Here is a 9680-nt window from a genome sequence, read left to right on the forward strand (position 1 = left end):
CTCTAGGCAACAGAGACATGGCTGGGGGTATCACAAGTCCCAACTTGAAACTATACTACAAAGCTACTGTGATAAAAACAGAATGGTACTGGCAAAGAAACAGACTTGAAGATCAGTGGAATAGATTAGAAGATGCAGAAACAACTCCAGACATGCTCAGCCACCTCATCTTTGACAAAGGAGCCAACCACCCTCAAAAGAGCAAAGGTAGTCTGTCCAACAAATGGTATTGGAAAAACTGGATTTCAACCTGCCAAAGATTGAAACTAGACCCATACCTATCACCATGCAGTAAACTAAGATCGAAGTGGATTAAAGATATAAATATGAAGGCAGAAACAGTAAACTTGCTGGAAGATAAGTTAGGTAGAACTCTTGATGACATTGGCATAGGAAAAGACTTTATGAACAAATCTTCAGTAGCACGGGAGCTAACACAAAGAACCAACAACTGGGATTTCATCTTATTAAAAAGCTTCCGCACTGCAAGAGAAACTTCCAAAAGTGCTAAGAGACAACCTACAATATGGGAAGAAAGTTTTAGCAGCTGTACCTCAGACAAAGGTCTACTATCTAGAATATATCAAGAATTGAAAAAAATCAGACCCCCCAAATTCAAAGACCCAATTCAAAAATGGGCATCCGAAATGAACAGACATTTCTCAGACAAAGAAGTAAAAACAGCAATATATGAAAAAATGTTCAACATCACTGGTCATTTGAGAGATGCAGATGAAAACAACACTGAGATTCCACCTCACCCCACAAAGATTGGCTGCTATCATGAAATCAACCAATAACAAATGCTGACCTGGCGGGGGTGTAGAGAGAAAGGAACCCTGCTCCACTCCTGGTGGGAGTGTAGGCTGGTGCAACCACTGTGGAAATCAGTATGGAGATACCTCAAAGAACTAGGACTACAGGTCCCATTTGACCCAGCTATTCCCCTGCTGGGGATCTTCCCAAAAGAATTAAAGGAGTATACCACAGTGATATATGTGCACCTATGTTTATAGCAGCACAGTTTGTAATAGCTAAAGTTTGGAAACAGCCCAAGTGGCCATCAATTGGAAACTGGAAGATGTGGTTTTTTAATAAAATTGAGTACTACTCAGCCATAAAGAATGAGAAACTAGAGTCATTTATAGCTAAATGGATGCATATTGAGGATATACTCTTAAGTGAAATAAATAGGACACACATGAGTAAATATCAAACAGTATCTCTAGTGTGAGAAACTGAAAGTGTAAATAAGGATGAAAATGATTAAAACAAATAATTGATACTTTGAAATAGGAAAAGGTCCAAAGGGGTAGGGGTGTTGGGAGGGGAAGGGAAAAGGGAAGAAGGGAAAGGAAAAATTATGAGAAAGAAAAAAAAATGGAAACGAAGTCTATGTAAATAGGGAAGGGTGGTGGGGGTGAAGGGCGCATAGGTAATGGGGAAAAAAATAAGAACTAAGATACATCATGTTCAGGTACAAACACCCAATGATAAATGTAAACGTATTGTATACCTAAAATGTACAAATTAATACATAATTTTTTTTAAAAAAAGAGAACTATAGGTCAATCTCACTAATTAACATAGATGCAAAAATCCTTAATAAGATACTGGCAAATAGAATGCAGACGATCATCAAGACGATCATACACACTGATCAAGTGGGATTCATCCCAGGGATGCAGGGATGGTTCAACATACGCAATTCAATCTAGGTAATATACTATATCAATAGAAGCAGGGACAAAAACCATATGATCATCTCAATAGATGCAGAAAAAGCATTTGACAAAATCCAACATGCATTTATGATAAAAACCCTACAAAATTTGGAATAGATGGTCTCTACCTCAATCTGATAAAAGCCATCTATATAAACCAACAGCCAATATCATACTAAATGGTCAAAAACTGAAATCCTTCACACTAAAATCAGGAACAAGACAAGGATGTCCACTATCACCACTCCTGTTCAATATAGTTTTGAAAATATTAGTCACAGCAATTAGACAAGAGAAAGAAATAAAAGGAATAAAGATAGGAAATGAAGTCAAACTGTCATTATTTACAGATGACATGATACTCTAAATCAAAGACCCCAAGAACTCCACCAAAAGGCTTCTAGACTTAATAATCAAATTCAATAAAGTAGCTGGATACAAGGTCAACACACAAAAATCAACAGCTTTCCTCTACACGAACAACAGACTCACTGAGAGAGAAATAGGGCAAACAATTCCTTTCACAATAGCATCCAAAAAGCTGAACTATCTATGAATCAACCTAACAAAACAAATCAAAGACCTCTTCTCTGAAAACTATAGCACTTTGAAAAAAGAGATTGAAGGAGATATCAGAAAATGGAAAGACATCCCTTGCTCCTGGGTAGGAAGGATCAACATAGTGAAAATGGCCATACTTCCAAAATTGCTATATAGATTCAATGCAAACCCAATTGAAATTCCAGCAGCATACTTCATAGACCTTGAGAAAACTATCCAAAAATTCATTTGGAACAAGAAGAGACCTAGAATAGCAAAAGCAATTCTAGGTAACAGAGACATGGCAGGGGGTATTACAACCCCTAACTTGAAACTATACTACAAAGCTATAGTGATAAAAACAGCATGGTACTGGCAAAGAAACAGACCTGGAGACCACTGGAACAGATTAGAAGATGTAGAAACAACTCGAGACACACTCAACCACCTCATCTTTGACAAAGGAGCCAAACACCTTCGCTGGATGAAAAAGAGCCTCTTTAATAAATGATGCTGGAGAAACTGGGTTTCAACTTGCCAAAGACTAAAACTAGACCTATACCTCTCACCATGCATTAAACTAAAAACGAAATGTATTAAAGATCTAAATATAAAAACAGAAACACTGAACTGGCTGGAACAGAGGTTAGGTAGAACTCTTGAAGACATTGGTGTAGGAAAAGACTTTATGAACAAAACCTCAGTTGCCTGTGAACTAGCACAAATAATCAACAAGTGGGATCTCTTCTTACTGAAAAGCTTCTGCACAGCAAGAGAAACCACCAGCAATGTGAAGAGACAACCCACAATGTGGGAAAAAACTTTCACCGTCGGTCCCTCAGACAAAGGTCTACTATCTCAAATCTATAAAGAACTTTAAAACATCAGACCTCTCAAATTGAAAGACCCAATCAAAAAATGGGCATCTGAAATGAACAGACATTTCTCACACAAAGAAGTAGATATGGCAAATAAACATATGAAAAAATGTTCAACATCACTGGTCATTTGAGAGATGCAAATGAAAACAACACTGAGATTCCACCTCACTCCAGAAAGAATGGCTGCTATCAAGAAATCAACCAATAACAAATGCTGGTGGGGCTGTGGGGAAAGAGGAACCCTGCTCCACTCCTGGTGGGAGTGCAGACTGGTGCAACCACTGTGGAAATCAGTATGGAGATACCTCAAAGGACTAGGACTACAGGTCCCATTCGACCCAGCTATTCCCCTACTGGGAATCTTCCCCAAAGAATTAAAAGAATCATACCACAGTGATATATGTGCACCCATGTTCATAGAAGCACAGTTTGTAATAGCTAAAACTTGGAAACAGCCCAAATGGCCATCAACTGGAGACTGGATAAAGAAAATTTGGTTTTTTATAAAATGGAGTACTACTCAGCCATAAAAAATGAGAAATTAGAGACATTTATTGCTTAATGGATGCACATTGAGGTGATACTCTTAAGTGAAATAAATAGGACACACATGTGTAAATACTGAATAGTTTCTCTAGTATGAGAAACTGAAAATGTAAATAAGGACTAAAAGTTATAATAGATAATGTGAAATAGGAAGAAAAGGGGCAAAGGCGAAGGGGAAGTGGGAGAGATAGGGGAAAGGAAAGAAGGGAATAGAATTAATATGAGAAAATGAAAAAAAGGAAACAAAGTCTTTGTAAATAGGGAGGGATGGAGGGTTTGAAGGGAGGGCAGGGGAATGGGGGAAAAATAAGAACCAAGAGAGTATGTAAAGGTGCAAATTTCCAATGATGAATGTCATTATATTGTATACCTAAAATGTACCAATAAAAGGATATACAAAAAAAATTCTGTTGATATTCCAACATGCCTGATTAGGGATAGAAGTACACTGAATATACTCAGAGAAGAGTCTCAAACTTTAAAGGGCAGGATAGCTTCAACTGAAGTGTATCAAGCTCTAAAAGATAACAACTTCCAACTCAGAATAACATATCCTGCAAAACTATCTTTCAAAGTTGATCGAGAAATGAGGTCTTCCCATGACAAAGAACACTTTAAGGTAATCATGGAAATGAAACCAGCATTCCATAAAAGACTCAAGAATATCCTAGAGAGAGACAACAAGCCAACAAAGCCAAAATGTCAGATGGACTAAACACATCAAGCAAGGTGAGCAGTTAAACCAAAGGGAAAAAATAAAGGCACTAACAACAGGAAAAGGCCAAGCATGGTGGTGCACACCTGTAATCCTAGCACTTGGGAGGCTAAGGCAGGAGGATCACTGTGAGTTCAAGGCCATGCTGGGCTACATGGTGAGTGCAAGGGTAACCTGAAAGACATAGTGAGGCCCTGTCTCAAAAAAAAAAGGGAAAAGAATACAAAGACAAACAAGTCAATAACTTTCAGTAACAACTCTCAATGAAAATGGCCTCAATTCCCCAAGTAAAAAACAGAGGTTGGCAGACTGGAACAAAAAGCAGAATTCAAAGGTCTGTTATATTCACAAGACCCATCTAATCCAAAAAGAAATTCACAGACTAAAAATCAAAGGATGGAAAACAATATTCCATACCATATGACCAAGAAAGCAAGCAGGGGTAGCAATTCTCAAAGTAAAGTTCAATCTATAACTGATCAGAAGAGTCAAAGACTGTCACTATATATTAGTAAAGGGAACAATTCAACAGGAAGAGATAACAATTATAAATGTATATATAGCAAATATTAGTGTACCAAACCTCATGAAACAAATCTACTGGACTTAAAAGATTAAATAAATAGGGCCAGGGATTTAGTTCAGTGATTCCGCCGCCTGCCTCGAAAGTGGAAGGACCCGAGTTCGATCCCCGGTACCAAAAAAAAAAAAAAAGATTAAATAAACACTAACAATCATAGTGGGTGAACTCAATAATTTCACAAAGAGACAGATCAACTAAACAAAAAATCAACAAAGAAATATTAATGCTGAGCCAAACCTTTGAATAAATGTACTTAATAGATATTTACACAGTGTTCAACCCTACAATAAAAGATTACACATTCTTCTCAGCACTACATGAAACTTTCTCCAAAATATGCCACCTACCAGTCAATAAAGCCTGTTTAAATACAAAAGAATTGAAATCGTCCCATATATACTTTCAGATCATTGCACAATTGAAATTGGAAATCACGAAAGAGACCAAAGAAATTTTACAAATGCCTGGACATTAAATAGCAAACTCCTAAACACTCAGTGGGTGTTTCAAAGACGAAATCAAGAAAGAAATAAAACAATTTGTAGAATCAAATGATAATGCCAGTAAAACATACCGGAACATATGAGACACAATCAAAGCAGTCCTAAGAGGGAAGTATATTGCTGCCAATGCTCATATTAGGAAAACAGAGTGAGCTAAAATAAATAACTTAATGACACACCTCTAGAAAAACAAGAACAGTTCAAACTCTAACCTCATTTAAAGGGGAAAATCATAAAGATCATAGTGGAAATTAATAAAATTGAGACCAAAAAATACAAAGAATCATCCAATTGAAGATATGGCTATTTGAAAGAATATATAAAATAGACAAACCCTTACCCAAACTTACCAAAAGAAGGACAAAAAAGGCTGACATCAATGCAATTAGAAATTAAAAAGGTCAAGGAGTGCAATCGTGGACTTCACTGCAGCTACCAGTTTAAAAAAGGAAAACCCAGGCAGCAAGGGTGTGAAGGAAATCTAGCCACTGTCCGCATACATGCTCCCACAAAAGAAAAGCACAAGAAGTAAAGAAACGTTTGCAGTCATTTTTAATTCAGCTAGTGTGCTGATCCCTGAAATCAAAGTGAAGGGGACTTCCAGGAAGATGGTGGAGTGGTGAGCAGCAGCAAATCAACCTCTCCAAGATTGGGAGAGCAGACACTAGAGTATAGCAACTTGGAGAAGAGAAGAAGGAGGGAGGTGAATCCCCACCACCCAGGAAAGTTCTGACAGGAGAAGTGGGAGCCTACAGGGAGAGCAAAGTGATGGACCACAAGGCAGAAGAGATGGCAAACTGTGCATTCTCCCTGACTCCTGGCTCATAACATAAGAGAGGGGACTCAAACATACAGAAGTGCAGTGACAGTGGGAGACCCTAGGGGCCTCCATGAAGAAACACACCAGTGGAGTGGAGCAGTAGATGTGGTGAGATGCAATGGCTAGTGAGTGACTCCAGTCCAAATGTTCCCAGGAGAGGGTGATTGACTGGCTTCCAATCTGGGATAGGGCCAGCTTAACAAGGGACTCAGAGAAGGCATGGGTTGGCTTCATCTTGAGGTTCCCAGTATCTGGTTGAAGTATATGACATGTTTTTTATAGTACTAGGGATTAAACCCAGGGCCCTTTCAGTGAGCTACACCCCTAGCCCCATCTTTATTTTTATTTTGAGACATGGTCTTGTTAAGCCACTAAGTTGCCCAGGCTAGACTTAAACTTGCAATCCTCCTTCTTCAACCTTCCAGAGTGCTGAGATTACAGGTATGCACCACTATGTCCAACTACGAAATGACATGATCTTCTACCAAAACAAAATGACTCAACCAAAACATTACAACTAATAATCAAGTTCAGCAATATTCCAAGATATAAAATCAACATTAAAAATAAGTAGAATTTCTGTCCAATAAAACAACTAAAAGTCAACTGGTGCCCCCCTCTTGTCTCTATCTTATGTGATGCTCAAGGTGAAACAGTCATTAGTTATGATAGTATAGCAGGAAGAGAGAAAAACATTTATATCTTAATAGTATCCTCATTACTTCCTCCCAGGTTTTAAAAGTACCAAGCAAATAATCCCATTAATTTTTAAACAGCCATTTGTCAGATTTTGTAAGATGTGTGCCAAACGCAATCCTTATTTGATACAATTATGTATAGAGAGTCGCGCGGAACACACGCCGAATCAGCCCACTGCAGACAGGCAGGTCTGCCCACACCCTACCGAGGTCCCGAGTCGAAGGGAACACATGCCTAATCACCCCACTGTAGACAGGCAGGTCTGCCCATGCCCTACCGAGGTCCTGAGTCCCACAGAACACACCGAATCAGCCCGCTGCAGACAGGGAGGTCTGTGCACGCCCTACCGAGGTCCTGAGTCACGCGGACGACACCGAATCACCCCGCTGCAGACAGGCAGCCACCTGATTCCACACTACAAAGACGCACAGGACACCAGACCACCAGACCAAGGTACTGAGTCCCACTGTTCCCGGCCCAGAGGTAGGGGCTTCTGAGCCATCGTCCCACTGCTCCTGGTCCAGAGGAAGGGGCTTCCCAGTCACCATCCCTCCCGCTGCTCCCAGCCCAGAGGAAAGGGCTTTTGGGCCACCTTCTGTCCTGCTGCTCCTGGCCCAGAGGAAGGGGCTTCTGAGCCACCATCCTACTGCTCCTGGTCCAGAGGAAGGGGTTTCCCAGCCACCATCCCTCTGGCTGCTCCCAGCCCACAGGAAAGGGCTTTTGGGTCACCATCCTTACCACTGCTTGTGGCCCCTGTCCCACCTCACCCAGCTCAGAGGAGGTAATCCATGCAGGTGCTAACAGCCCCCTGCCCCAGTCGAAATGAGAAAACACGTAAATAAGTCTCAAAACCAGACTTCCAGATCACCTACAGCAATCCCAAAGGGAAATGAGATGGAACACTCTGATACTCAACCACCTGCACCCACTGAACTGGTAACAAAAGGGGATGAGCAAAAAATGAAATCAGAAATAATTTCTCAGATAACAGGAGAAATTGTGCCCCTACTGCAAGGCATGATTAATAAATCTAGAGAGGAGCTCAGGAACATGATGGAATCCCAACATAAGAAACAAATGGAATCCATAAAACAGATGCAAATAGATTTCCAGGACATGAAAAACTCCATTGAAAGTCTACACAGCAGAATGACCCAATGTAAGGACAGAATTTCAGATACAGAAGATAAGATTGCAATTAGTGACCAGGAAAAGAAAAATTGCTTCAAAATTATAAGGGAACATGACAAATCAATCCAGCAGCTGCTAGATGATGCAAAGAAGAATAACATAAGACTGATTGGGCTCAATGAAGAAACAGGAGAGAGTGGAGATGACATAAAAAACCTCTTCACAGAAATAATGGCAGAAAACTTCCCAAGCAGGGGAAAAGAGCTTGACATACAGATAAGTGAGGCATATAGGACTCCAAAGAGCCTTGATCAAAAAAAATCTACCCATAGGCATATAATTGTTAAGATTCCAGAAACTCAACAGAAGAACAAAGTTCTACAAGCAGTCAGAGAAAAGAAACAAATCACATACAAAGGAAAGCCCATCAGAATCACAGCAGACTTCTCAACACAAACCATCAAGGCAAGAAGAGCTTGGAGGGACATATTCCAAGCCCTAAAAGAAAACAGCCTCCAACCAAGATTGATCTACCCTGCAAAACTAGCTTTCAAAATGGATGGAGAAATAAGATACTTTCATGACAAAGAGCACCTTAGGAACTTTGTGAATACCAAACCAGCACTCCAAAGAATTTTACACAATAGCTTAGGAACAGACATTGAGGATCACAACCCCAGGAAGCAAAGCAGAATGAACCCATCTGGCATGACAAGAAATTCAATAGAAACGGGGAGAACCCAACAAAAAGAAAAAGTCATGGCAATGACAAGTCAATACGTTTCAGTTATAACCATCAATGTTAATGGTCTCAATTCACCAATCAAAAGAAACAGACTGGCAGAATGGGTCAAGAAGCAAAATCCAACAATATGCTGCATACAAGAAACACACTTAATTCAAAAGGAAACTCATAGACTGAAAGTTAAAGGGTGGGAAACAATACTCCGTGAGACAGGAACCCGAAAAAAAGCAGGAGTAGCTATCCTCTTGGCAGATCAAGTAGATTTCAAACCAACACTGATTAAGAGAGATGAAGAAGGACACTACATCCTTGTAAAGGGAAGAATCCAAGAGGAAGAGATGACAATCATAAATATCTATGCACCAAACACTAGTGCACCCAACTATATAAAACAAATACTAATGGACATGAAAAGTCATATATGCACTAATACAATTGTAGTGGGGGACCTCAACACCCCACTGTCACAAATAGATAGATCAACTAGACTAAAAATAAGTAATGAAATACTACAACTCAATCGAACTCTTGAACAAATGAACTTAACAGATGTTTACAGAGTCTTCCACCCCACAAAATCAGAATACACATTCTTCTCACCTGCACATGGGTCATTCTCAAAAGTAGACCACATACTCACAAATAGAACATGTTTAAGTAAGTGCAAAGGAATTGAAGTTATCCCCTGTACATTTTCAGAACATAGTGTGATGAAATTGGAGAGCCATAGCAAAAGAAACTCGAAAAATTTCATAAACACGTGGAAATTGAACAACACACTTCTGAATAACCA

The sequence above is a fragment of the Heterocephalus glaber genome, unplaced genomic scaffold (assembly GCF_053883595.1).
Source record: "Heterocephalus glaber isolate CG9 unplaced genomic scaffold, H.glaber_assembly_v1.0 deba00001594, whole genome shotgun sequence".
In the NCBI taxonomy this organism is placed as follows: domain Eukaryota; kingdom Metazoa; phylum Chordata; class Mammalia; order Rodentia; family Bathyergidae; genus Heterocephalus; species Heterocephalus glaber.